At 43.1% G+C, this 27015-nt stretch overlaps 1 long non-coding RNA gene across 1 annotated transcript in view; it reads left to right on the top strand.

The window, feature by feature from the left end:
- The first annotated feature begins 494 nt into the window (after positions 1–494).
- LOC113459430 (uncharacterized) overlaps positions 495–27015 on the top strand; it is a 47486-nt gene continuing 20965 nt past the window's right edge. The window contains exon 1 of the long non-coding RNA XR_012582642.1: positions 495–639. This is a non-coding gene — a long non-coding RNA (uncharacterized LOC113459430). The remainder of the gene's footprint in view (positions 640–27015) is intronic.

Raw genomic sequence — 27015 nt, 5'->3', positions numbered from 1 at the left:
CCAAGGCCTGTGGTGTGTCACAGCGTGGGCTGTGCAAGGCACACTTGGAGCCTACACTCAGCCCTCAGCCTGGGCTTTGTCCTCCTTCCCCTCCTCTCCTCTCCAGCCTCCTTAAAATAAGGGTCCAATATATCAAGGGATTGAACTTCATGGGTTTCAAATGGAAGCTGAAGAATTTGTTTTCACTCTGATGTGAAAGGAACAATTAGCAAGGGCTCACCCCCTTCTCATCAATGGGAGACTTTTCAATTTCCTTGAAAGGCTTTGGACCAGGATCTAAAAGAGCAAAGACTTACTCCTAACAAAGATGCCTGAATAGGGATGGAAAACTCTTAATCAGACACTCCTGGCATGCTGGATGGCAAAACAAAACCATCAGCACACTTCCCTCCAACCTTGCCAAGGGCGAAGGGGTGATTTTAGCACTCAGGAATCCTGGAGGATAACTGGGGGCTGTTAGGATTCTCCCTGCTCACTTCTAGTGCCTGTTAGAGGGTAACAAATGCAACCTGAGTATTCAATCTCATGGCAAACACCTGGGAGAGCCCAGGTTGGGTCAGCTGTGGGAAGGGGAGAGGGAAGTGCCAGTGCAGGGGAGCAGGAGGAGAGGGATGAGAGGAGCTCTGCTGGGCACGGCAGGTGAGTGTGGGGTCACTGGGCTGCTCTGGTGCCTACCTGGGGCTTGGGAGGACAGCAAGGCTGAGCTAAGGGTGCTCCCATCACCCCTGTTCATCACCTTGGTGTTTTGTTTGGTAGGCATAGAACTGAAAATGCTTCTGGAACTGGAGCTGTGATGTGAATTATGATGAGGCAAGGAGGTAGTGAGAGGGGCATCAGGAGCTACTTTACTGTATTGTTGTCCTCTCTGCCAGTTTCCAATGTTAGGCAACCTGGTTGTTCAGAAGCATTTTGGAGTTGTCTATTTCTCTTTTTTTCCCCCCTTCCAGTCGGCTGCACTTTGATTTTCTTACCAAGTCATTTGGTTGTTATGGCTCCATGGATTTTTTTACCAACCTTTGTAATTGAACATTGGAGGTTTTTTGTTTTGTGAGTTTTTTATACGTAATTTGCTTTTGAAGTTGCCAGGGAACAACTTTGTTCAGAAAAACAACAAATCCACCCATATTATGAACCAGTTTTCTTTGGAGAAAATAGAGTTACAGATGCACCAAGATGAAGTTATTTGGCAACAAGGGATTTTGAGTCTATTCCCTTTGGACTGACATAATCTTGATGGAACAATTGCAAAAAGGAATTTATTTTATAATAATGTGACCTGTGCTTAAAAGAAATTGGCCTCAGATAGCCCAGTAAGTTGCTTTTTCCCAGGCTTGCTTATTGTTTTATTTAAAAGCTTGTTCAGAACAGACCCATTAACTGGTCATAGTCACTAATTGTGAGCTTGTCTTTTCTTTGGCTTAGAAAGGCTTTGGATTGAGGTCAAAAAGAAAAGGAATGGAATAGGCAATTTTAAATTGCCAATTTTTCTCATTTTAATATCAGATTTGTTTGGCTTGTTCACATTATGCAGATGGAGCTGTGCTACCAGAGCCCAAAACCCTGTGAGTGTCCAAAATCCCAGGATCCAGCCCAGGGCTTTCTCTAATAGGCTGAGGGAAAGACATTTCATAATTTCCTTCTTTTTCTGTTTCTCTGGTTTGCCTGAGCATGATGTGCTGGTGATGCTGCTTTAGTTTGTGCCATAAAAAATGTCACCATTTTCTGAAACATCATCAGTGTTTTCTTAGTTTTTGTGCCGTATTAATACAAATACTGAGCAATAGTTGGTTTTAGCAAGCCCCCTTCTAGTTGAGTATTTTTTGGTTTCGTCTTTTTTTCCTCTTGAACCTAAATAGAACTCCAAGAATAGGTATTTTTTAAAGGTCTGGAACCTTTGAGGAGCTTTATTGCCTTTGCTCTTTCAAGGCTATAGAGTTTCTTGGGAGGAAATGCAACAAAATATTTGTCAGCATCTTTCCACTACAACCATCAGTCTTGAATCTCCCAAGTGTTGTGTACCATAAATTAGGCTATAATTTGGCTGTGTTTATCTGATTGTATTCATAGGAACATGGTTGGGTGTCCCAAGTGTCATTTTAATACACAGTGAGGGTTAAAGAGTGGTACTTCACCAGGCAGGTCTCCATTCAAATTTGCTGCACAAGCCTGACTTGGGTAAATTCCATTATTTTTATTTTTGACAAATATATAGCAAAGAATTTTATTTTTCAGAAATCCATATTGCTTTCGACCAGCCAGTAAGTGAAATATTTTCTAGCATTACATTTATTTTTTCCCTAAAAGTACTATTTCTGTTAGTTGGAGAATCCTGCTGCCTACCAGAATGTGAAAATAGGTTTCATTCAATTAATGAACTGGAAACAGGAAGACATTACATAGTAAATGAGGTTTACATATGATAATGTTGGATTTGTCATGTAAACGATTGCTTCCTTTCAGCTCCCTGAAAGGACTAAATTTTGCTTTTGTACAGATTGTACAATGCTAATAAAAAGAGAAGGCTCTATGGAAAGTATAACAATAAACTATATCTATAATTCTAATGTGCAGGAGAAAAAAAAGGACGATGATATTTTAATACACAAGTGGAGCAGAGGTGGGAAGTGGTGTCAGAAACTAAAGGCTCAATCTCAGCTTTGCAACAGACTCCACAGGCAGGGCAGTGTAGGGAGGGAAAGGCTTTAAGCTGAAGGAAGGGAGGTTTAGGTGGAATATTGGCAAGGAATTCTGCCCTGTGAGGGTGCTGAGGCCCTGGCACAGGTGCCCAGAGCAGCTGTGGCTGCCCCTGGATCCCTGGAAGTGTCCAAGGCCAGGCTGGATGGGGCTTGGAGCAGCCTGGGACAGTGGGAGGTGTCCGTGCCCATGGCAGTTGTGGAATAGGATGGGCTTTATCATCCCTTCCATCACAAACCATCCCATGACTCTGTATTTCCATGAGTCTTACTTCATCCCTCACCATCTTTGCTGCTCCCAGCTGGACTTTGTTAAATTCTTTCTAGTTTCTTTGCACCTTTTTTGAGCCATGAGCTCAGGACAGGGCGCAACATCCCAGCTCGACAATGGTGGGAGAATCACCACAGTGCCCCTGTTAACAAATCCCTGAAATTACCTTTTCTGGGGCAGTTTTACTCCTTTGTTTGATATGGAGCTCCTAGGCCACTATAAATTTGAATGTGTAATGGAGTTCCCTCACTGGCAATTTCCCATTTGCATCTGATTTCTCCTCTCTAAGTGTAACATTTTACACTTGCCTTTATTGAATTTCATCTTAATTTCAGGCCATCACTCCAAACTGTTAATATCTTTTCAGATTTTGATCCAGACCTCCCAAGGGTTCCCACCATCCCAGCTCCTCAACATTGCAAATTTTATAAATGTAATCTCTTTTCCCTTTAACTGAGTCATTATGAAAATATTGAACAGAGCTGGAGCAAGGACAGATCCCTGAGGAATCTCACCTGAAACTCCTTCCTGCTTTGACAGTGAACCATTGATAGCTACTCCTTGAAAGCAGTTTTTCAGCCAATTGTTCCCTCCACCTCATGGTAATTTTATCTAGTTCTAGACCATATTTTCTTAGTTTTATTATAAGAATGTCATGTGGAACAGTATCAGAAAGCTTACTAATAAGAAGATGTATCACATCAACTCTGTCTCCCTTATCCACAAGGCCAGTTATCCTGTCAAAATTAAATTGGAGAGCTCTATGCCAGTGACTTCTTTTAATCAAACCATTTGAGTTATGACCCCTGCAATATTAGATAAATTTTTCAGGAATAACAAACATGCTGGGCTTTTTTTTTTCTAGGCTACCACTGTAAAGCAGTTTGCTTGTTTGTTGTTTTTTAAATAATCTGATGATGTGAGATTAACAATAATGGCCTGAAAGCCAAAAGCCATTATCTGACTGTTACCAAAGACAAAAATTAGGGTGGGAGCAACAAGGCTTCCTTCATAATAGTGTTTTCTTCATTTCAAGCTGATCAGTAGGAAGTGGATTTAGAAGTGCTTTAAATCATTTCACATCATTTACTGGTAATCTAACCAGCATGAACTGCATGTACCCTAAGTGCTGATTTTTTAAAAAGCATAAGAGGAAGAGCAAAAGAACTTTTTATTCTAAGTCATTCTGTAATTTACACATTTTTGTATCAGCCCACTTACTAGTGCCATACATAAGTGTTTCCTCTGAACAGATTTAATTTTTAATTTTCCTGAATCAGTGTTAACCAGGAAAAAGGTAATTGTTGTCAAGAGTATTCAAACTGTCAGAATATCATTCAATCTAAAAGCTGTTAGAATCTGTGCAAAAGTAATTACTGAAACTCTATTCAACTGTAATAATAACCTGCCACTGATGACAGCAATTACTGGGGAAAGTGTAATAGAAATCAAAGGCGCATTTTTCTCTGACAAGTACATTTCTAACTAAGGTTTACATTGGTTGAATAGTGTTGACAATGATGATGTGCTGTATCACTCTTAATCACGGCTGGCATGATGTTACAGTTTGAGCTGCTCGTGCTAGAGGGGCACTAATTGCCTGTTTCAGCTGACACTGGCCGTGCTCCCTGTGCTGGGAAGGGAGCTGAGGGATGAGCAGGGTTTGTGTGGTGCCTCACTGCCTGACTTGAACCCTTCCTGAGTGCAGGCACTGCTGGGTTTAACAGAAAAGCTTCAGTTGGGATGGGGGTGAACCAGTTTAGGTCAAGTTTGGGTGTGAACAAAGCACAGAGGGATGGGAAGGAGTGGGTGAGTCAGCCCACTCCTGTCTCCTGGCTGGCAGAGATCATGCAGACCCTTTAGGAAGTCCTTCCCCATAGACTGACCTCTTTAGGAAGTGCAGCTGTCTCAGGACAGGTGTTTCTTCAGTGTTCAACTTCCTAAGAAGTCACTGAAGCAAAGAGTGGCTGCTGTTGTCAGGTCTCAGTGCTGCCCCTAACTCAGACAAAACCCACAACACATGGTGCCAGTAGGATAATAGCCCTAACTCTGGGGGAATTGTATTATATAATTGTACCTGGCCTGGCTTCATGTATTTTTTTGAGAGGGAGGAAGACATGACATCCTTCTTGACAGCTTTTATTCCCCTGTTGATCGGTTTTGCCCACTTTTTTTTTTTTTTTTTTGGCCCACTTTTTCAATAGCTGAGAAGTTTCCTCCAGAACATTTCCCCATTGTGAGAACTCTTCAGGAACAGCTGTTTCAGAATTATCCACCCAGAAATCTGGTTCAGCCTCCCCTGTTCAGTATCCCTACAACAATTCCTGTGTCTGAAAACGAGCTCAGGAAAAGCTTCCCTTGGAAGCAATCTTGGGGAAGGCATCCAGAGTGCCACATGTGTTGGTCCTGCCCAGTCGTCCTCAAGATTATTTCAAAAACATGTTAAAGCATCACAGAAATTTATTTTAGCAGGTTTTTGCTTCCTTTGGATCCATCAGAATAACTTTAAGGATGGATCTTGTGCAGGAGACAATGGGCAGATCTGGGGCAAAGCTACTGAGAGCAGTTTCAGGCACACCAATGGTCAGGTTCTCATGCAGGAAATTGGGTTCAATGGATTTTTATGGAGTGAAAGAAACAAGGATAATTAAGTGGTGTTGTGCACTTATTCACATTTCTCTTGTCAGGGCTGTTCTGTTCTTCACACAATTCCACAGTCCATAAGCTCATAGTCACCTCAAAAGCCAAAAGTCCTTATTATTTCATGGCAGATCCAGCTATTTCCACCACTGAGACTCAGCAGGAAAACACAGTGTAGAATATGAGTGTGGAATAGAGAGACAGAGAATTAAACAGCCCTTCCATGGTCACCAGGGAGGTGATATCCATTAAAGGTAATCCAAACTGTGCAGAACATTTAACACAGCCAGGGGACGTTTTGGAATGAGTTCTAGGTAGTGCCACATCCCAGCAGAACCACTGACTGTCCCTGCAATCCAATTTCCCCAAGGTATCTCTGAGCTTTCACAAACCCCTCACACACACTTTAATGTGTGAGTAGTCCCCATAGGCTCCTTGGGTGATCTTGTGGACTTAAACACATGCCTATTTTTTTGTGGAACTGGGGCCTTGCTTGGCTCCAAATAGGAGGCTGCCAGAGGAGTTCATTCCATCATTCTTCTTATTGCTCTAATTGCCTGTTTATGTTTTCTGACAGCCAACACTACCCAATAATTTTTATAAACAGAAGCTCTTTCACAAAATCTACTAAATAAAAGTCACAGCTCTTGAAAACCAAACTGATTTTAAAGGAAAACTTGATGTTTCGCCTCTGATTTTCCTATTGATGTTTAACAGTAGCATCAGGCTGGGTCCCTGGTGCTCCGTTACCATGTGGCTCTCTTTTATTATAACAACAATAATGCAATTCAGCTGCAAACGTGTGGTAAAACACTCCTGGATTTTGTGCACACCTTATTAATTATCCTAACTGCAAAATGATGGGGTCTTTGACAATCATTTCTGTAAACTCTTTGGGTTTCTCACGTGATGGACTACCTGACTGGAGGTGGTGCTTGCCTGGCTGAGCAGGCGGCGTTTGGGGAACCAGGGCTGCTTGTGAACCTTGTGCTGCTGAGCATCTCTAAGCCAGCACTTCATCCCTTTGCTGAAATAAAACAGGAGAATAAAACCAAAACCACACCAGGGCCTCCTCCCTGCTCAGGGTTTTCTACCCAAGGGCAGAACAAGCTGAGCTTCTAACCTGGGATGAGCCTGTGCACGGTCTGTGCTCAGCCTCGCTCTCTGCAGGTCCTGCTTCTTCTCTTGCAAGGTGCAACCACAACAAGGTGTCCCAGGCACTGTGCCATGCTCAGGGCTTCCACAGGGCTTTTTGCACAGGATGAAAGCACCCAGGCAAGGCAATGCACCCACATTGTCACCCTGAGGGTGACACTGATGGTGTGGCCATCAGTCACCTCTTTATGGGGTGACAGGAGAGCAGAGGGAGTTGGAAAGTCTGATTCCTTACAGAGTTTGTGTGCTTGTGCCATTGGCATTTCCATGTCCAGGTGGAGAGGTCAGGCAGGGGTTGTGTGGCTTGCAGGTGCAAATGTGTGAACTAAATAAAAACTGAATTATGACAGAGTTGTGACCTCTCCAACAGCACCCATGTAAATTTGTTTGGGAATTTAGGGACATTATTACTGATGGATTTCCCTTTGCCCGTTTGCCTTTCCAACACTACACTTTTAACAATTCCCCATCACCAAGAGCTTGGAAATGATCGGTTAGGTGTCCCCTGATAAAAACAAAAACCAATTACTTGTCTTTTATGGCACCTCCTCAAAGGTCCTTATTTTAAACCTTTTCCCTCAAAACTTGACAGCCACATATTTATTATTTTGTAAAAGAGAGCTGAGATCAATGGAGATCATATAGATACCCTAAAGAAACTTCAGTACCTGGCTTAGAGATGCACCATTGCCATCTTCTCCTGGTGTGGCCACCCCAAAGGGACAATTGTAGGGACAGTGGTGTCCAGGGCAGGGCTGAGACTCCAGAAGTGGCAGTCAGGACAATATCTGCCTGGAATATTTCTGCCTGCCTGCATAATCGTGCACAGCTTTCTATTGTTCCAGGAGTTACTCAAGCATATAATAGAGTTTCAAGGAGTTCAAACCTCCTGTTTTAGATGGTGTTTTAGTGAGTTGTTTTTCTGCCTCAGCATGGATTAGAATTTTTTTCCCCTCCCAGTGCATGGAGAGAGTGTGAAGAAAATCCTGGATTTTAAATGCTGACTACACAGCTGTATTGTGAATCTTAAACTGTAGGAAACAAAAATATTACCTACAATGCACCTTTGGTGTTATTATTATTGGTGCATTACCTACAATGTCCTCTGTCTGTGGTCAGAAATAACCTTGGGCCTCAAACACCTCTTGCCATTCCCAGATCCTGCACCCACAGGTGGAATTCCAACCTGGTGCAAAGGAATTTGTGAGCAGAGCCAGGGACTCATCCAGGGAATGGCAATGCCAGACATGTTTTGTACCCTGCAGTGTTACCCAGGAATTTATTGCAGATTCATAATGATGCTTCAAGGAATCTGTTCAGTTTTGCTGGGATCACATAAATAGTCATGGGCAGAGATGCTGCATCTAAAGGGTCCTGTCTCCTGAGCCCTGTGCTGTGTCCTCTGAGTCAGGTGCAATGCGGAAATTGCAGAAATCCATCATTCAGGGGGAAAAAAAGGCTCAGAAAAAGAAATTTAGAAATCCATATTAACGAGGAAAAAATATTTAAAATAATGCCATGACTGGCTTTGGACCTTTTTTGCAGCAAGTATTTTTATTTAAGAACACAAACAATCAATTCACATGGGGCAGGAATGGGAACACGGTTTGTGAGCCAGCTGAGGGAAAATCCAGTGGGATGAGCTGATGGCATCCCCCTCTGCCAGTCCAGGGCTGTGTGCTCAGGCTCCTAATTCCTCTCAGCCAGGTTGGTTTAAACTGTTTGTATTACTGGTCCCAGCTACCCCAGCTGATTTTTTTTTTTTTTAGTATTATTTTTTTTCCCCTGCCTGGAGAGAATTAAAGTGCTCATTTGAACTGCTTTGCCAACAGATCTGTTCAAAACCTGCAGCAAGCAGCTTTTAATGAGCAGCTGGGGGAGCGACTCCTTCCTGGCACAGGCTGCTCCTAAAGAGCCTATCCATGCATATCCTTAAGACGTTTGAAAAGACTGCGCATTTTCCCATCCTTAAATCACAGGGAAAGTGACTTCAGGTGTTGCAGCGCTTGAATTCGTTCGGTTCCTGCAGCCCGGTGCTGCCCACGCCCGTCATTAGCACATCCTTTCATCATCAAGGCTGGACCGTTCAAACGAGGCAGGGTTTGGGTCCCTTTGGGAAGCCAGCAGGACAGAGCTGAACGCATCAGTCCTGCTGCTTAATTAGATCCCAAAATCTCCAAGTAAAAATCAAGTGATGCTTTAACCAATTCTTGTATAGTTGCTGTCTTGGTTAATTTTTTTTTTTTTCTGGAGGATTTTCGACCTGGATTTAGGAGATTAAATCAGTTGCACACTTAATATAAATGTGTAAATAACTTTATCTCTGCACGGCAATAATTTAGGCAGCTGTTAAATCATAGGAACGCTTTAGGAAATGAGGTGAGTGTTTAAAGGTTTGCTCAACAGAGATCTATCATCAAACAGGTAGCATAAGCCTTAAAATGTAATTTAAGTAGATGGGTGTTCCCCCTAATGACCGTGATAAGATCAGGGAGGGAAGGCAGTGGCAAAGTGTGTCAGATGCAGTGATGGCTCTGCAGAGTGCAGGGATGGATTAGAAATTTCCCATCTCTCTTATTTTCCTTTTTCATGCACATAAAAAGGGAATTTCACCCATTTCCTCAGGTGAGTAAATGAAAAGGGCTGCTCTCCAAACAGCTGCACACAAATGTTCAGCTTCTTTCTGGGCATTTGGTCACTAGAAAAAAAAACCTTATCTGGTGGGCAGATGTTTGAGAGACTTTTCTAAGCTTTCTCAGAGGGGAAAAAGTTTAAAAATAAGAATAAGCTTGCTGAGGGCTATATGATGAGTGGTGGTTTATTAGCCATTGTTCTGGTGGATGAGCCAACATTCTGCCTTTATCCATGCAGAGCAGCAAGTTCCTGTGGCTGAGGAATCACAGACCTGGGCTGCTTGTCCTGGTCTCTCTGGTGGGCAGCATCCCATTATTGTCACACTCCTGGTTATGTTTATTGTGAGGAGGATACAAGCACTTTAAAAAAAAAAAATCACTTCAGTGGTGCTCTCTGCATTTTTATTCCTGAATATTAAGTCCCAATTTTTACAGCCTTAGCTCGATCTGGGGCTTCATAAAACACCATAAATTGGAGCTTAGCTTTACAGGCAAGCAAGATGATTTGATAAGCATGGGATTGCCCCTACTACATCAAATCATGTTTCCTCTCTGAGCATCCCAAAGCCCTCAGTTATAGCTCTGGCTCAGTAGCCAGCCAGGAGATGGAAGAAGCCCTCTGCAATTAACTCTTTGCAGTTTGGGTTTTTGGGTTTTTATTTTTTCTTTTTTCCAAGGGGAAAGAATGAGAAAAGTTCTTTAACCAGGTATTTTCTTCCAATTTTACCTCGCAGCAGTGTCAGCTAAGTGCAACCCCTTGTCAGCAGAACCATTATCTATAATTTACATGCAGGAAGCAACAAAGTTTTAGGGTGAAATGGCTCCAAACCCAGGAACCTCTGCCCATTCCATCATGCAGCCCTGCAAGCACAGGAGCTGTGTCAGTGACAGTATTAAGGGCTATTAAACTGGCTTTGATGTATTGCTGGGGTTTTGGATGATTTTCTAGTTTTTATTATTCCTCTGACTGTCATTTGCTATTTTTAAATGGAATCTGCTATTATGGGACACAAGGAGCCTGTCCTTCAGAGGGGACTCTGCTCCAGCAGCCCTTGTGCTCGTTCCTGGTGGGGTGTAGAGGGGACGCTGGTGATCCCCTGGAATTTGGGGGTCACAACCACCTTTTGTACAATTTATCACCCACGAAGGTCCTCTGCAGGCTGGGAGCAGGCACAGGGGCTGCACATGGAATGGTTCTGCTCCTGGAGAAACTGGGCTTGGGCAGGTCCCCATCAGTGCCACCAAACTGGCTCTGCCCCAGCTGCTGCTGCTCTCCCCAGATTCTTCTCCTTGCTTCAATATTATTATTTTTAAACATCCCACCTCTCTCCATCCATGGTCAGGCACCACTTGCTCAGCCACAGATCTTTCATGGATCTGCAGCAAGAGCTTCCCGTGGAATTACAGAATCACTGGTTTGGGTTGGAAGGCACCTTAAAGACCAACCTGGGTTTTTGTGATGTATTTCTACAAAGCCTCGCAGAGTTTTAGAATCACAGAATCAGAGAATATCCTGAGCTGAGACCCTCAGGGACCAAGGAGTCCAACACCTGGCTGATTTTAAGGCTAATTCAATACCTGGGTGACAGGTAGTGGTGAGAAAAACAATGAGATTGTTGAGAAAAGAATTGCATTTAATGAGCACTGAAATGTATTATTCCCTTTTTAACAGAGCTGCCTAAAAACTATTGATTTTGCGGCCCACAGATTTCTAATAATAAAAAATTTAAAGCCTTGCTATCATTCCCCCAAATCAGGTTTATTTCCAGCATGAGTGAACTCAGAAATTCTCCAGTTAGAACTATGGGAATTGGATCCTCTAAATTAACAAATTCCTCTTCGAATCTAACAAATTGTTGTGTTCATCTGCATCCTTATCCTGGGAGCAGGCACTGTTTGGTGAAAAAACCCAAAACTGGTTTGTCTTGATGTTCTGCTGTTTTTCCTTTTCTCTCTGGCTCAGCCACCTCAATGAACCCCTCCCTATGCATATTCATTTTTTTATAACTCAATTTATAAATATTTTTTACCCAAATTAGCAGTAATAATTTGTTTTATCCTTGCCTATCTCTTCAGTTAACCTCAGATTAAACTTTTTAGGTCAAATCTGAGCTGCCAAGTCTTTAGATAGAATATCAAAGCTCTTTACCTTGTCCTTGAGCTCTGCTGTTGCAGCTACATCTGTGTTCATTTTTACTGATAATTTGGCTTTTTTTGGTCTTCATTTCACCACTGATAAGATGCCCACAAACACTTTTTGGCCAAGCTGCTGGTTTTCCTTGCAGCAGGGTAATCCAGTATATTGCTGGCAGTGCCTTTAGGGGGAAATATATAAGTTTGAAATCAAGCTTCCAAAAAACAAACAGCACTTCTGATTAGGATCTCATATTGTTATCCTTCCTGCTTCATTTGTTTTCCAGATGGGCGAAATAAAGGTCAACAACCCTAGGGCAATGAGCTGATTTGAAAGAAATGTGATTTCTAAAAGGGAAATTTGCAAAAAATAGCCATAACCAAGAAATGAGAAACATTTTAAGAAATTGGCAGTTCAGACTAATCTTCCACGTAGTTTATCTTGGCAAATTGGCGATATTTTATTGTCCATGCAAATGTGCTGATAATCTAGTCCTGCTCTTCTTGTGGTGTTTGGAGAAATCATTTTTCTTTATTGGAGTTGGGGTGCGACTGTGGCCATGAACAAGGGGATAAAGAGACCCGTCATGCGCTGAACTGACAAAGAGGCACACGGAGCGCTGCTACAGCCACGCTTCTCCCAGAGGGAGAAGTTGGAGCTGCCACATCCCCAGCTCGGCTGGGAGCTGCTCTTGGCAGCATCCATCCCCTCCAGCACCCTGGGGTGTGCTCCTGCATCCCAAGGGCTGCTCCTGCATCCCTGGGTCAGGCAGGGCTTCCCCAGGTGGATTCTCTCTTCCAGCATCCTGTATCCCCCATGGGGCGAGGAGCCAGAGCTGAGACCTGGAGCTTCCCTTTCCCCCCATCCCTTTTTCCATTCTTTCCCCCGGTCCCTTTTTCCCCATCCATCCCCTTTTTCCTCTCATCCCTTTTCCTCCATCCATCCCCTTTTTTCGCCATCCATCCCCTTTTTCCCCCATCCATCTCCTTTTTCCCCCATCCATCCCCTTTTTCCCCATCTCCTTTTCCCCCATCCATCCCCTTTTTCCTCTCATCCCTTTTCCCCCATCCATCTCCTTTTTCCCCCATCCATCTCCTTTTTCCCCCATCCACCCCCTTTTTTCCCCCATCCACCCCCTTTTTTCCCCCATCCACCCCCTTTTTTCCTCCATCCACCCCCTTTTTTCCCCCATCCACCCCCTTTTTTCCCCCATCCACCCCCTTTTTTCCCCCATCCACCCCCTTTTTTCCCCCATCCACCCCCTTTTTTCCCCCATCCATCCCCTTTTTCCCCCATCCATCCCCTTTTTCCCCATCCCTTTTTTCCCATCCCCTTTTTCCCCCATCCATCCCTTTTCCTCCATCCCTTTCCCATGTCTCTCCCGGCCGGTCCCTCCTGGATGCGGGCAGAGCCTCCTCCCAAAATCGGGGTCATGTCTCCCTCTAGGGGCTCTCGAGGAGGATGAACCCCCCCCTTCCCCTGCTCCCGAGTGCTGAATCAAGGTGTTCCAGCTCCTAGGGGCTGGGACGCGACACAGACCCCGTGTGCCCGTGGAAAATGAGGCTTAAAAGTTATATTTTAATAACATTTTCTGGAAGAAATTTGCTTCCTGCCTCTTCTCCGGGCGAGGAGGAGGCTGAGCGCTAAGTCTGTGTGGTTTTGCTGTGTGGATGAAGGATGAAGGTGGTTGTGTCTTTGTCCCCAGCCTGGCAGGGTGACACTTCTCCCTCACTGGGTGTCCATCCCTCTCCTCTGCAGCATCCTCAGGAGTTTTGGAGGTGGCTGATGCTGCCAGCTGGGCACAGATGCTCTTCCAGAGGTGCTGCTGGGTCTCTGATGCAGCTGTAGAGCAATGGCAGGGATGGGGACACAGGCATGGTCCCCAGAGCTGACAGCAAAGAAGAAAACCCTGTGGAACATCAGGCTTTTATTTCAATGTTAGCTGAAATGGGAAACCAGAAGTGTTTAATGGCCATAATGCAGCATCTAAACATAACTCATGAATTTTGAGTTTGCAGTTTAATTTGATGCCTTTGTGGACTTTCAGGGTAGTTTGTGTTTTCTGTTTTTCCAGTAACAAGAGCAGTGGGAATTTGCCCCTGTTTAGTGGCCAGGCAGCCATGATAATCATCCTGTGCCACTGTTGACCTGGTATTGATCTGAGAGTCTGGGAAGAAAAGAAGTCTAATAAATAAATATAAATCAATAAATTCAATCAAAATATAAAGGACAGTCTTCCAAGAGGCATGAGTGGGAATTGCAGGAATTGAAAGGCAGCCCATGTAATTTGAATGACTTGGCTGGCTCTGTGTGAGGACTCAAGTACAGCTCTCAAAGATCTCGTTTAACTTTGGGGACACAGAGATTCATTTCACCGATTTCAACAATCCAAAATTTAGGCTGAGGCTTCCTCACAGTCAGCTGAGAGCTGGGATGAGTCATGTTCTGGGGGAGGGTGTTCATTAGAGGCACTACATCATCGCATGGGACGTCAGTGCCCAATTTTGAGCTGGCCCAAGTTAGGAGCAGTTCATCTCATCCCTCCCTTCGTGGGCTGCTGCAGCCTCCCCCCAAGGGGAACAAAGAATCCTCTTTACCCCAGCAATTATTTACATTGTGATGATTTCCCATTGCCCAAAACTAACTCATCTCTTTGAAATTATGGCTCTTCACTCAGCAAAACCAATGATCTCTATAAAGATTTCATGGCAGTGTTGCTGAGAAATAATCTGAAAATCTTCTGAAAGAGCCCAGACCAATTTGAATACAATTTTTCTTTGCTGCACTGCAGTGTAAATCAGGAAGAGCTCCTGAACCCCCAGCTCGGGTACCAAAGGTTTGACTGCAGTTTGTGTAACACTGATAAGCCTTTGCCTCTTGCAGGATGAAATCACTGATGAAACCAGGATAAGTCAGATACACATATATAATTAGTAGTTGGTTGCTTAATTAAACCTAATTAGGGGTAAGAGCTAGATGATTTTAAGGTCCCTTCCTACTCAAAATGAAACTGAAGGATTTGGGTGATTTGGGTTTGAGGATATTCACACGGTCAGATTTGGGGATGTGCAAAAGGATAATAAACACAAGCCGGAGAGAAGGATGCTAATAATTGCTTTAGGGATGCAAAGTGATTTTAAATGGTTTTAAATTCTTATGTTTAGTTACAGAAATTCAGGGTCAGATCTAATGAAAGGTTTGGTACCTAAGCTGGGCTGTCCCATCTGATGGTGACATTTGCATTGAGGCCACACAAGGACAGAGCTGGGTGCCAGCATGGCAAGGGGACCCTTGTGGTCCCTTAGACCCATCAGGGACAAAATCAGCCTCTGGTTTCAATGGGAGCAGAGTCCCTGGGACCTGAGGAAGGTGGCCTGAGTTCAGCTGTCTCTGGCAGTGTTTTGTGGCTGCTGTGGGTGCTGGCTCAGATTTTCTGCTGATTATGCTGGAGCAATATTGCAAGGAATTTATGCATAATGGACATAAATCTCGCTCTACGAGCCACCTGAGGGGCAAGAAAAATGGTCTCTGTCAAGGATCTACACACAGAAATACATTAACCAGGAGCCCTCTGCAGAGCAGGAGCTCCAGCTCCGAATGCAGGTTTGGGGGAATAATGAAGAATAAAATTAGTGCTTTGGTAATGCATTAAGCCTTTTGGGGGGGTTTCACTGGCAGCATTTTACAGCCTGAAAGGATAAATGGTGCTGATAATAAATTTTGCTAACTTTTAAAGCCATCTTCCAGTGGAAGGTGCAGAAAGCTTTTCCTGCACGGTTGTGGAGCGGGAAGAGCTGGGACTGCAGACCCTGTTGGAACTCCCAGTTAGCAAAACTTACTGGGAAAGAGCTGCCTGCCAGGATGGGAGGTTTCCGCTGGGTGGGATGGAGGGTTGGGCACACCACAGTCCCAATCCTGCCCAGGGGGTGAGCGGGGCTGGTTGTGAGGTGTCCGCACAAGCTTGGCCCAGCCGCGGCTCCCATCGATTCTGTGGCTGCTCGTCCTCCCTTCATCCAGGATGGTCTGTCACCCATCTCCCCTTCGGCCAGGACATTCTGTCACCCATCTCCCCTTCAGCCAGGGTGTTCTGTCAGAGGCTGAGAGCTGCCCATTGGTGTCGATAAAATGAACTCAAAACCAACCCCACAAACCAACCAGGCGCTCATTTCTTTCCGTGTGTTGTAGGGCCAAGGGGAGCAGGATGTGATTAAACCTTCTTCCCTCCCATCTCCGGGGCTCTGGCTTTGTTATCCATATTCCCATGAATTATTTTGTTGCTATAGCAATACTTTTCCGTGGGCCTAATCCTTTCTCATTTACAGGGAAGCCCTTTACTTCACTCTCTCAGTGCAGTGGGGCCTTCACTTTGGCAAATTACATCTCAAATTACAGCTCAGGGTTACTTTTGCTTTTCAGCACTAATCTGGATTGGGGAATTCTTAATTTGGGTTAAAGTGGATTTGGAAATTCTTAGTAAAATAAGTGCCCAAGAATCACATCTGTAAAACTATAATATATATTGTGTGTGTCTGCACCTTTGCAATCATGAACCTTCTCACCCAATTAAATTTCTTGTATGGAGAGGGAAGTAGTGGGGGAAATAGAAATAAGTAAAAATCTTTGCAGTAAAAATGTTTGCAGATTTCTGAATTCCACTCTCATCATGACTCTTCTCAGCACTTGGAAAGTATTTCTCAGTCAAAACTTTTATTCCCAACTGTGTGGCAGGAGGAGAGCAGGGACATGGAGGAATGGAACAAGGCAGAGGCAGTGAATTCCAATGGGTCCCAGTGCTGGTGGCTTTGCTCCAATCCATAATTTTTCTTCTTTCCTCTTTTGTTCCTTCAATTTTCCTATTTTTGTGTGTGCATATCTACATATATTTGTGTATGATTTTGAGGTGTTCTTGGATCAAGAATCTGCTGTCCCTCATGCTGGGTCATTGCAACTCTCAACAATGCTTTGCTGTGTGGCTTGTGGATCAGCAAGGGGGTCAAAAGGTTTAAATGACAAGATTTGAATGAAAAATTAGTTATTTTGGAATGTATACGTGGATGGAAGTGAGGTTCAAGGTGGAAAGATTAACTTGTTTGCTTTGTATTAGTAATACATATTAATTCATGATCTGTTATATTAATTTTTAATGGATATACTTAAGAAGAAGACCAAATTTTGGATAATCTTCCCTTAATACCCTATGAGAATAATTAAACCTCAACTACATTGTCACAAGCTTGCAAAATCAGTAATTGGAGAAGGTTAATAAATATAACTGGGGTTGCTGAGCTGCTGTTGGAGGGCAACAATGCTGGATTTAGATACTGTTACTTCAATTTTTTTAAGTCCATTTAAAGTCCAGCACTGAATTCTTTGCAAAGACTGAAATTCAGCCTGAGGGTCCTGGACTGCTGGCAAAGGGTGGCCATTGGCCACAGTCACCTTGTGAGGCCTACAGGCATTGGAACACCTCTGAACTCACCCCAGTTTATTCATGGCTGCTCCTACAGGCAAATCTATCCAGATGCATCCGCTCTCTCAGCTATTCCCATCTGGGAGCAGCTTCCAGCTCCTGCAGCCTTCCCAGCTGACACAGGCAGCTCTTCCACTGCTTCCCGTGGCTTTGACTCCCTTCTGTGCCTCTTTCCTCATGGATAAGATCCTTCCTCCCCTGAAGTGAAGCCCTGGTGTCTCCCTGTGGGGATGCTCCTGGTGGTGGGATGGACGGGGTGAGTGCAGTGTGGATGAATGAGCCACAGGCAAAAGGAAGAATAATCAATTTATCAGATTTTTTAAGAGATAGAAAGTTACAGAGGAGTGGGGATTCTTGATTTATAGGGGGTTTTCCGCTGGAATCTGTTGTTTCTGGCTTCCTCTGACTTTTAAGAATAAAACCCCACAACATCTGTGGATAGGGAAATAATTTCCTTGGTGGCTGCTGAGTCTACACCAGTCTGTCCCACTGGAGCTGGGTCTCAGAGATTCAGTGTGATTGATGCCTTTTCTGGCTTTAATTGCAATTATTCGTGTGCCTGAACATTTCACAGAATTTATTTTTTTTTCCCCAGGATCTAGCATTTCTTTTTCTTGCCCTTTCAAGAGACTCAGCTGGGATTATCCCGTCCTTATTTTCTGTGCCTTTGTTTTTGTTCACATTCCATAACAAGTGATGCTGGATTACAAAACCCACTTCAGGCTAATACACAATTGTCCATCGTTTTCCACTGAGATGGTTTTTAGTCAGTCCCTTCCCTCTTCCAGAACTGAGCTATTCTTGTGGCAGTCCCACGTGGAATGTCCCTGAGTCCTTCTGCAAGGCAGGAACTCCTCTGGAGCCACCACAGCTTTCTCTGGAGAGCTCAAATTTTCTTGACTTCAAAAGTCTATTTGTTATTTAAGGACACAGGATGTTCTCCCCATGTTTACAGAGCACATTGTAACACATTTTAAGTGTAATTGGAGGGAAAGATCTTTGATGTCTATTGTAATAATTTCCCTCAAGGGCTGCAGGATTGGTCAAAGTCTACACCAGTCTCTGGATATTTCCCTTTTTTTTTTTCACCCCTCAAATAATGTCTGTTTTTTTAGTTCATAAAATCCAAAACTGTGGATGTTTTATATAAGATTTAAATATTGGTTTAGTTTTGGGGAAAAAAATGTCTACACGAGTATAAAAATATTCTGTATTAATATTTCAGAGGAACTATTTTATTTGTCTTCATTTCCCTCATGATGATTTTTCAGACTTTTTCTTCTGGATATTTCATAAATATATATTTAAATATATACACTGAGCAGGGAGCTGCAGGGACCAAATTCCTTCTGAGGGTTGGGAACAGAATGGAGGAGTCTGTGCCTTGTTCTGAAACATCCTAATGACCCAAAGCCCTTTCTGACACGAGAAATAAAACAGGTTAAGCAAAAAACCCACCATGTTCTGCTCATACCTGAAGTCCTTTTGTTAAATCCCTGCCCAAAATTTTTGATTCCTGAGCTCCCATCCATCTCCATCACCTCATTGATAGCTTGGAGGACTTGAATTGCATTTCTAGAACAACATTTCCAAATCTACATTTTTGGTGGCTGTTTTAGTAGTCTTCTCTTTTTCATACTGAGTGTTCCTTACTTTGAATACTAATTTATGGTGACCAATTAATTTTTATCATGGCCATATCACTGAACTGAGATAAGCATCTTTTTTTTGTTGTTTATTTCCCAATGCAACAAATTAATTTTACATTTTGAGTAGGAAGAGAACAAACTGAAGCTGGAAGAAATACAGATAACTGTGTGGCTTTGTTACGCCCCAAAAATAAAAGAGATCTCACAGCTTTTTAATAATGGATTCTCGAGGTCTATATTTAATATCCGGAATGTAGCATCATTAATTTCATAACAAAGTTTATCATCAAATTCATTAATTTTCATCAGAATGCAAGTGATAAATTGTTCTGGATAAATAATCATCCATCTATGCCATTGTTGAGAGAACAGTCCTGAGCTGGGCTTTGAGGAATTGGGAATCTTGTGTCCAGAGAAGGGAATGGAGCTGGCAAAGGGTCTGGAGCATCAGGAGCAGCTGAGGGAGCTGGAAGTGTTTGCTGTGGAGGAAAGGAGGCTCAGGGGGAATTTTCTCACTCTTCACAACTCCTGACAAGAAGGGTGCATCAGGCTCTGCTCCCAGGGGACAAGGGATAACGAAAGACAAGGAAAAATGGCCATGGGAGGTTCAGGTTGGGCATTAGGAAAAGCTTTTTCACTGAAAGAATGGTCAGGCATTGGAAGGGGCTACCCAGGGCAGCAGTGCAGTGTCTGTCCCTGGAGGGGCTCAAAAATGAGTGGACACTTCTTGTGGCACAGCTTCCTGATGACTTTAGTGGCCATGGTGGGATTCATTGGAGGCTGGATTTGATGACTTTGGAGGCCTTTCCAACCTTAATAATCCTAGGCTCTTCCTGCATGCAGATGTTCTTCCTGCTGCCACCTGGCACATCTGGCTGCTCCAGGCAGGTGCTCCCACACCTGGCTGGACACTGGGATGTCTCCAACCAGGGGAAAACTACCTGGGGCAGTTGGAGCCATCACAGCAGAGCTCCCTTGCTGTGATGTGTGCTACCTCGGAGCAGGGAATACATATTTATGGAGCATTATTTACTCTCAATCAGCAGAATGTAGGCCAGCTTTGAAATGCAAATGAGCTGCTTCATCTGCAGCCCAAGCCTGCGAAGGCTGAACCCACCCAAATGCACCATTCCTGCTGTTCCAAAGGCCGAGCTCACCCAGCTTCAGCACTTTCCCTCAGGAAGTTTTGCGGGGGAAAAAACAACCTCTGCTTTTCATTTGCTCTCCTGAATTTGAGGTTTCCTCCAGGTAGCCTTTGGTGCTCTCTGTTTATCAGGAAACTGATCCAGGTTCTGTGGGCAATCCCAGCCATGCTCCCTGGAGTCTCCATCCTCACCGAGCTCCTGAGCACTAACAGCTTCCAGCTGCTGGGACAATGTGTGCTGCACATGGCCCAAATGGGGGCTTTTCACACAGCCATCACATCTGCTTAGCAAGAAAGTTCCTTTCCTCCCCAGCAGAAACACCCCAGCAGCCCTTCCCGTGCCATCTGGGAAGAATAAGTGGTGCAGCAGGGTAATTCTGTTGTCTCTATGCATCCAGGCAGAATTCCCAAGTTATTCCACCTGAAAACGTGTCTCCTGCAATGGCCATCAAATGGATTCCCAACATGTGCAGAGGAGCTGTATGTGCTGTTTTGATTCCAGGCTAGCTTGAGCAAAGAGCGAGGGAATCCAACAGAGAGGGAAGGTTGTCTTGCTAACAGGAGTATGAGAAAAGAGGGAAAATATATCCAGGAGAGCAGATGAAGATGGATTATGAAAATACTAGACTTGAATCTCCTCCTGGCTCAGTGGTATAAGAATTGGCTCCTCCCATAAATATTTTTACTCCCCAAATAAAATTATTACTCAGTATTATCATATCAATTTATATTGATATGATATCATATCAATTTATATTGATATGATAATAGTGAATATATAATATATATATATCATATTATTTACTCCCTAAATAAAATTATTACTCAGTATTATCATATCAGAAATAGTCATTTCATAGATGCATTCCCAAATGCTTAATATTCCAGTCCAAATTTTTCTGCTTTTAAATGCTACTTGAAGAAAAAAATGTAAATATTTATATATATTTACATACATAAATAGTACATAAAAACTACTTTCTAAAATAAATTAGAGGCAGCTTTCTCAACAAAACCAGTTTTCATAGTGCTTTTTTCCTTCCCATCCTTTATCCTGGGTGATATTCTTGGCTGAAATTCCCAAAGAATGTCACAATTTAGTAGCATTTACCTTTGTCATTCCCAAACTTCCCTCTGAAAGAGTCCAGCTGTGATGCCAGATCCTCTGCTGGGTCTGCCCAACACCTGTGCAACTCCAACAGGAAACACATCCTTTCCTCACAGGTGGCATCCCAAAAATGGGATGAGGAGAAACAAACTGGGTAACGTTGCATCACAGCACTTTCCTACTAGAAATTAAAATTCTTGGCTGTTAGAGTTAGAGAAGGAATTAAAGAATGCAGATTTATTAATCCCAGTTGTTCAAATTCCAGCTCACATAACAGCTCTTTTCCCATGAGCAAAGTTTTTATGCTAAAATTCCTCTTTTGGAAGTGTCTGGAATATTTTGCTATTACTTAGTTGCTCATGCTGAGCAATTGATTTTTTTTCTTGGCTCTAATCAGATGTTATTGCTTTCTCTTAATTTACTTTTATGGCTGTTTAATGAAGGCTGCTCCTAAATGGTAGAACAGAATCCAGAGGATTTAGGGAGCTAGAAAAGCTCTTGGAATGTGATTTGTGGTGCATTTCAGGTAGGAGGGAGCAACTCTTGCTCTCCATTCTCCACCAGCCTGCCCAGCTCTGCAGATGAGATCATTTAGTCAGCTAAAAGCCGTCCCAAAGCAAAAACAACTTCCAGATGTTTCTCTAATTTTGCAGGACACTGAACTGTGAACAGTCGTTAAACTTTATCCCTTTTGCTTCCTGAGTTTTCCAAGACAGAAACAGATAAAAGAATGGGGGGAAAAACAAAACCCAAACCGCTGCCAAGGGATAATTGTGCAGAGGAAAACTCTGGAGTAAATGTGTTTATTGTGGGTATGGAAAAGAGAAAAGGAGCAAAGTGCAAGGGCAAGGCTTGGAAGCTCAGTCACTGTCCAGGAGAATGGGATCAATCCCAGTCCTGGCTGCGCTGGGAAAGTCAAGTGTTGGAAACCTCCCTGCAGAGAGGGATTTGTTTGACAGTTATCACCTCCCTAAAACTGGCTCTGATGGAGACTGAGAGCTTGAGATCTGTCAGGAAAAAGGGGTTTGCTGTTAAAATTAATCTTTACTTGCTGAAGACGAGCTCCTGACTCGTCATCCTCCCTAACCCTGCATAGCTACAGTGAGAATCAAGGATATTTTCTCCTAAAATCCAGGACTGTGAATTAAATCCTCCATAAAATTTTGATAAAGATCTTGCAGCTTCAACTTTAGAGAGCATGTACTTATTAAAACTCCTCCAACTCGATGTTTAGTACAATATTGACACCCAGTAATTAGTTCATCCATGATATCCTTCAGTTCTTTTCTGCCAATTAGTGCTGCAGTTTTCACTTTTGCCTGGCATAGAAATAAACAGAGAAGGTATCCATTAGATTTTATTCTATTACCTTTTTTTTTCTTTTTATGGTGGTTTGCCCATTTCTTTTTCATCCATTTAATGCTGGAAGATGTGGAAATTTGCCAATTGCCCCGACATCTACCCTGCAACACCTCTTGTTCTGGGGAGGAACAATTCAGCTCTGATCTCCCCAGATGATGCTGTCCATAAATTAAAGCAGGCTCAGTTTGAGGGACTTGATCTTGCTGCATTCATTTCTCACGTGACACTTGAACAGAAAACCAAGTGGATTTTAAACAGCTCCAATTTGTATTTCCCAGTTAAGAACCAGTAAGATCAGTTGATGTGGTTGCAGCATTATTTGGAAAAGACCCAATACAGCCTTTTCCTATATTTTCCCTGTAAATGGTGTCATTTTACATTAATATCATCTCTGGTTTTGTGGAAGCAGCTCCTGTGTTTTTTTGTTGGTTCTCTGGATTAGACTGGCTGTTATGAATTTGACAACAGTTATCAAATCTCCCCTGCAGCAGATTGACTGTCAAGGATATGATGGTCAAATGTTTCACATATTGCAATCAAACCATTTGTGTTTGGTTTGAAGAATTCCAAAAGAAAGCTGTCAGCTAAGAAATGAAGTTGAAGTAGCCTGAAGCTTTTGGAGCATGTTGATCCAATTATGATGATCCACTCATATCCTTCAGCTTTTTTTTTTTCAAAATCAATTTTCATTTTAGCTCAGGGGACGGGTTTTTTTTGGTAATGCAGAGAAACATCTGTAAGGGTATTTCAGATGTGTTGTTTCAGGAAATTTCTTTTTTTGTGTGCAAGAGACCATTGAACTCCACGCTGATTTTGCAAGTGGCTTTTGTCTCCAGTGCACACACATTTATTTTATACATTGTACATACATGTATACAATGCAATATGTACCAACCTGAATGGGAATTTTAAATGAGTTTACATGTGTTTAATCTGGTTGCTTGAACCTGAGGAGAAAAAACTACAGCAAAACCCTTAGGGCTTAAACTGCCAGCACATAAGGATGGATGTAAAGAAACCTAAACCATGAGCATTGTGGAGGAGATTCCCAGCTGGTGTTTACCAGGAAAGCTGTTTGTCACCTGCAGGGCTCTCTCCTGGACAGACTCTGCTGCCATGACATGTTGACACAACAAGTCAGCGGTCAGCTCTCTCCTTTCACTCCTTCAGCTGAAAAATACCAGCTGAAACCACCCAGTATTTGTTATTCTGCTGCCAGGTGCTGTTGCTGGTGAGTTGATCCCTGTCCCTGGTGCAGCCCGTGGGTGACACCAAGCTGTGACAAGTGTCAGGGTGAGGGCAAAGCCATGCCCACCCACACTGTGCCCTGCCACAGGTGGAACATCAGAGCTGATCCGAGATTGCTGTGCTCATCCCAGACCAAGTGTTGACAGTGTTCTTTTCACATCCCATGGTGAGGATTTAACAAATGGCATTAAATAAGGAGATATTCCATGGTAATAAGAACCAATCTGTGTGGTAGCACCAGGATGATGGACACTGTTTGGGGTGAGGCCTCCACTGTCCAACAGAGGCACAAATTCCCTGATGTTGGGAATGGAGAGAGACCCAAACCAGGACCCCTTTGGTCAGCATTCCTGGTAGATCCAGTTCTGCTGGAGATTCCCACAGCCATAAATACCCACCATTCCCACAGCCTGGTTCTGTTTTTGGGCAGGAGCTCTACAAATTCTTCAAACTGGCAATTAATTCACAATCCATACACCCACCAAGCTGTGAGTCTGATGACCTTTCAGAGATCCATAAATGCTGTTCAGGAACCTCCTCTATAAAATCTCCCCAACTTTACCCTTCTTTTACTCTAGGGTTAGTCCTCCAAATCTGAAATTTTACCTTTTCCTCATGGTTCATCTCCAAGCTTTATTTAATAATGATTCTGCTAGGAGAACACACTACCCTGAGATAAGGAGGGGCAGCCTGGCTGTTACAGTAAGAAATATTTCCAATTTTACCAATTATGTTCTGAAAGAGAAAAACTGTCATTATTTTAATCAAGACTTGTTAGAACCAAAGGTTTTTTGATGGGACTATGTGCCCAACCACCACAAACATGCTGTGGTAGCAAGATCCATGAAAGTATACTCCTGATACAGCTGGTTTGGGGGCAAAATAGTAGATATGGCAGTTCTTGGGGCACCTGATTCCTTGAGTCGTCTGACTGTGGTGGCAGAAAGTCCTTTACACTGTTTGTCACCAAAGCCAAGGGACATCCTGCTCATTCACTCAGCACAGCCAGCTTGGGACATGTTCAATTGACTTTTGATCTTGTGAGCTACTGAAAGACACAAAAACTCTTCATTATTGTCAGGTTTATGGAGGGGTTTAAGATCCTAAATGAGATGTTTATAGAGAAGTTAATCTTCTTGATTTTTGTGCCACCGTACCTAGAGCTGAAGGGCAAATTTAACCACTCTTTCAACAGTGTATTTTGTTAAATTGAGATATTAATATCAATTAGATGGCTGATTCTTTCCATGGTATAAAATAAGTCAAGGCATAATTGATGGTACTTAAATATCTTTGCACCTTGCAATACTGGATTTGAGATATTATATTGACGAAATGCTGGTTTTCAGCAGAAATCAGGTTTATTTTCTTTTAGTTCTGAAGCCCTGGAATTTCTCAAGGAAATGAAGAGTTTATTTGATATATCCCAAATATCCATGAACAGACTCTAAATGCTGACTTTACCAGAACAGAGCTGATTTGCACCAGTTGAAACTTTCAGCCCTTTCTCTCTCAAAATTTGCAGTAAGGGCAGTGCCCAATTCCCTGATGGTTTTACAGGGAACTGGATCAGCTCCATAAAGTTACCTGGAAAGGAACAGACCCACAGATACTGAACACCTTGCCAAGCATTTTTATGAACTGATGATGGAGAACCACACCAAGATCAGAGATCACTTTTCAAACCTTTTGGCCTAAATGTACTTTATCTTGGATTTAGAGTGTATCCATCAAACTTTGAAGTTAAAAAATGAACCAGCTGGGTTTTTTTGAGTCCTTTCACACTGTACAGTAGCACTGCTGTTTGACAGAATTATTCCAAAATCATTCAAGGTTTTATTTAACTGTAAATATTTATTTTCCATCAAAGGAAGGGATTCCCAGAGGTGGCCAAGGCATCCAGCTGGCGGCTTTTCAACAATATATTAATTTTTTGTACACCCTTTTCCAAGCTGTGCAGTCAGCAGGAGTCAGGAGCTGTTGAAGACAAGGTCTCCTGCAAAGGGCACATTTCTCATGGATAAACACGATGGGGCATATTCTGCTCTAGAAAGGATTCATCCTCATTTTCTTCTCCCCCTGACCAAGGGTTTGATTTCAGTATAAGGCAAAGCAAAACATTTGTTTCCAGTAAGAGCAAAGCATTTTGTGGGCTCCTGAATATTTCATTGGAGAATCTTTACCTAATTAAGGTAAATTTTCCCAATAGTTTATTTTTACAGTAGGCCAGGAATGGAAGCTGGAATTTGGGGCTCCTCCAGGAGAAACTAAACCTCTGTGCTGGCAAACATGAGAACAGCACTGCACAGATGTTCCAGACAAGGGTGGACCTGCATAAACACAGGAAAAAACCCTGTCCAATCTCTCTAGATACTGAATTGTACAAGGAGAAAAACACACAAAATTAATACGGCTCATGATACTGAAATAAGGAAAATGCCAGTCAAAGTTATGATAATATGGAGTGTCCCAGAATCCCAGGATTTGGACAAAAACCTGTGTCAGCAGTTAATGACTCACTTGCAGAATGGGGTGATTAATTATTTTTCTGTGTGACCACCCGTGGATGCTTTAGCTGTGGCCTGGGATGGATCTGTGTTGGTGCTTCATGACAGCAAACTCCAATCGAGGATGAGAGACTGGGCTGTAATTAGCATTGTACAAGAAAATACCGAGCAAAATATTAATTGCCTACACATCATAAATTTGACCCACATCAAATCATTCTGTGGCCATGCCACGGAAGGAAAATTTCACAGCTGGAGTTAAAGAAGGATCCAATCACTCTTCCTACATGTGTAGGGTTATTTGGATAAATGGAGAAAATAGGTTTCTTGAAGCTACTGGCATCCCAACATTGAACTGGGTGAGGTAGAAAAGTTCAGAACTTGACTGGACCGGATCCTCAGCATCCTGCTCTGGCTGTGAGCAGCAGATGGGCCTGGGTGGCACCTGGGGGTCCAGAGGGGTCCTGAGGAGACACAAAATGCTGATGGTTTGCTGATGGATGAACAAAGAAGGGCATGTTTTAGTTGTATCACAGAGGGAAAAAAAAATCTGGTACTTCAGCATAGCCTGGAGGCGTAAACACAGGGAGATTTGCAAGTGGATGTAAAGTGAGTATTGCTTAAAAATAGGCTGAGGAATGAAAAGGCAAATAGTGTGGTGGTATTTTCCACAATGTTTAGGTACTCATAACTCTAATCAACCTGGGGAAGGAAATTAATAATTCCCTTTAAATCGCATTGAATACCAGAGTAGGTGGCTACATAGGAGAGAAGCAAGGAGAGCAGAAGGACCATGTGAGGTTCAGGCAAACCCACCTGACCCCCACTGGCTGAAGCTCAGCCCCAGAATGTGTTTTTGCACCACAGCCCTGATGATCCAAGCAAATGTTTTGGGGCTGTTCATTGGAGTTATCTCCTTAAAGGGAGGAGGGAGATCCTTGACCCTTCATGTTCTCTGTTTTAAGCATAAACCCCCTTATCAAAACCACGCAAAAACATTG

This window comes from Zonotrichia albicollis, chromosome 14 (assembly GCF_047830755.1).
Source record: "Zonotrichia albicollis isolate bZonAlb1 chromosome 14, bZonAlb1.hap1, whole genome shotgun sequence".
NCBI lineage: Eukaryota > Metazoa > Chordata > Aves > Passeriformes > Passerellidae > Zonotrichia > Zonotrichia albicollis.
The sequence above is the reverse complement of the archived record's forward strand: the minus strand, read 5'-3'. Positions and strand labels throughout refer to the sequence as shown.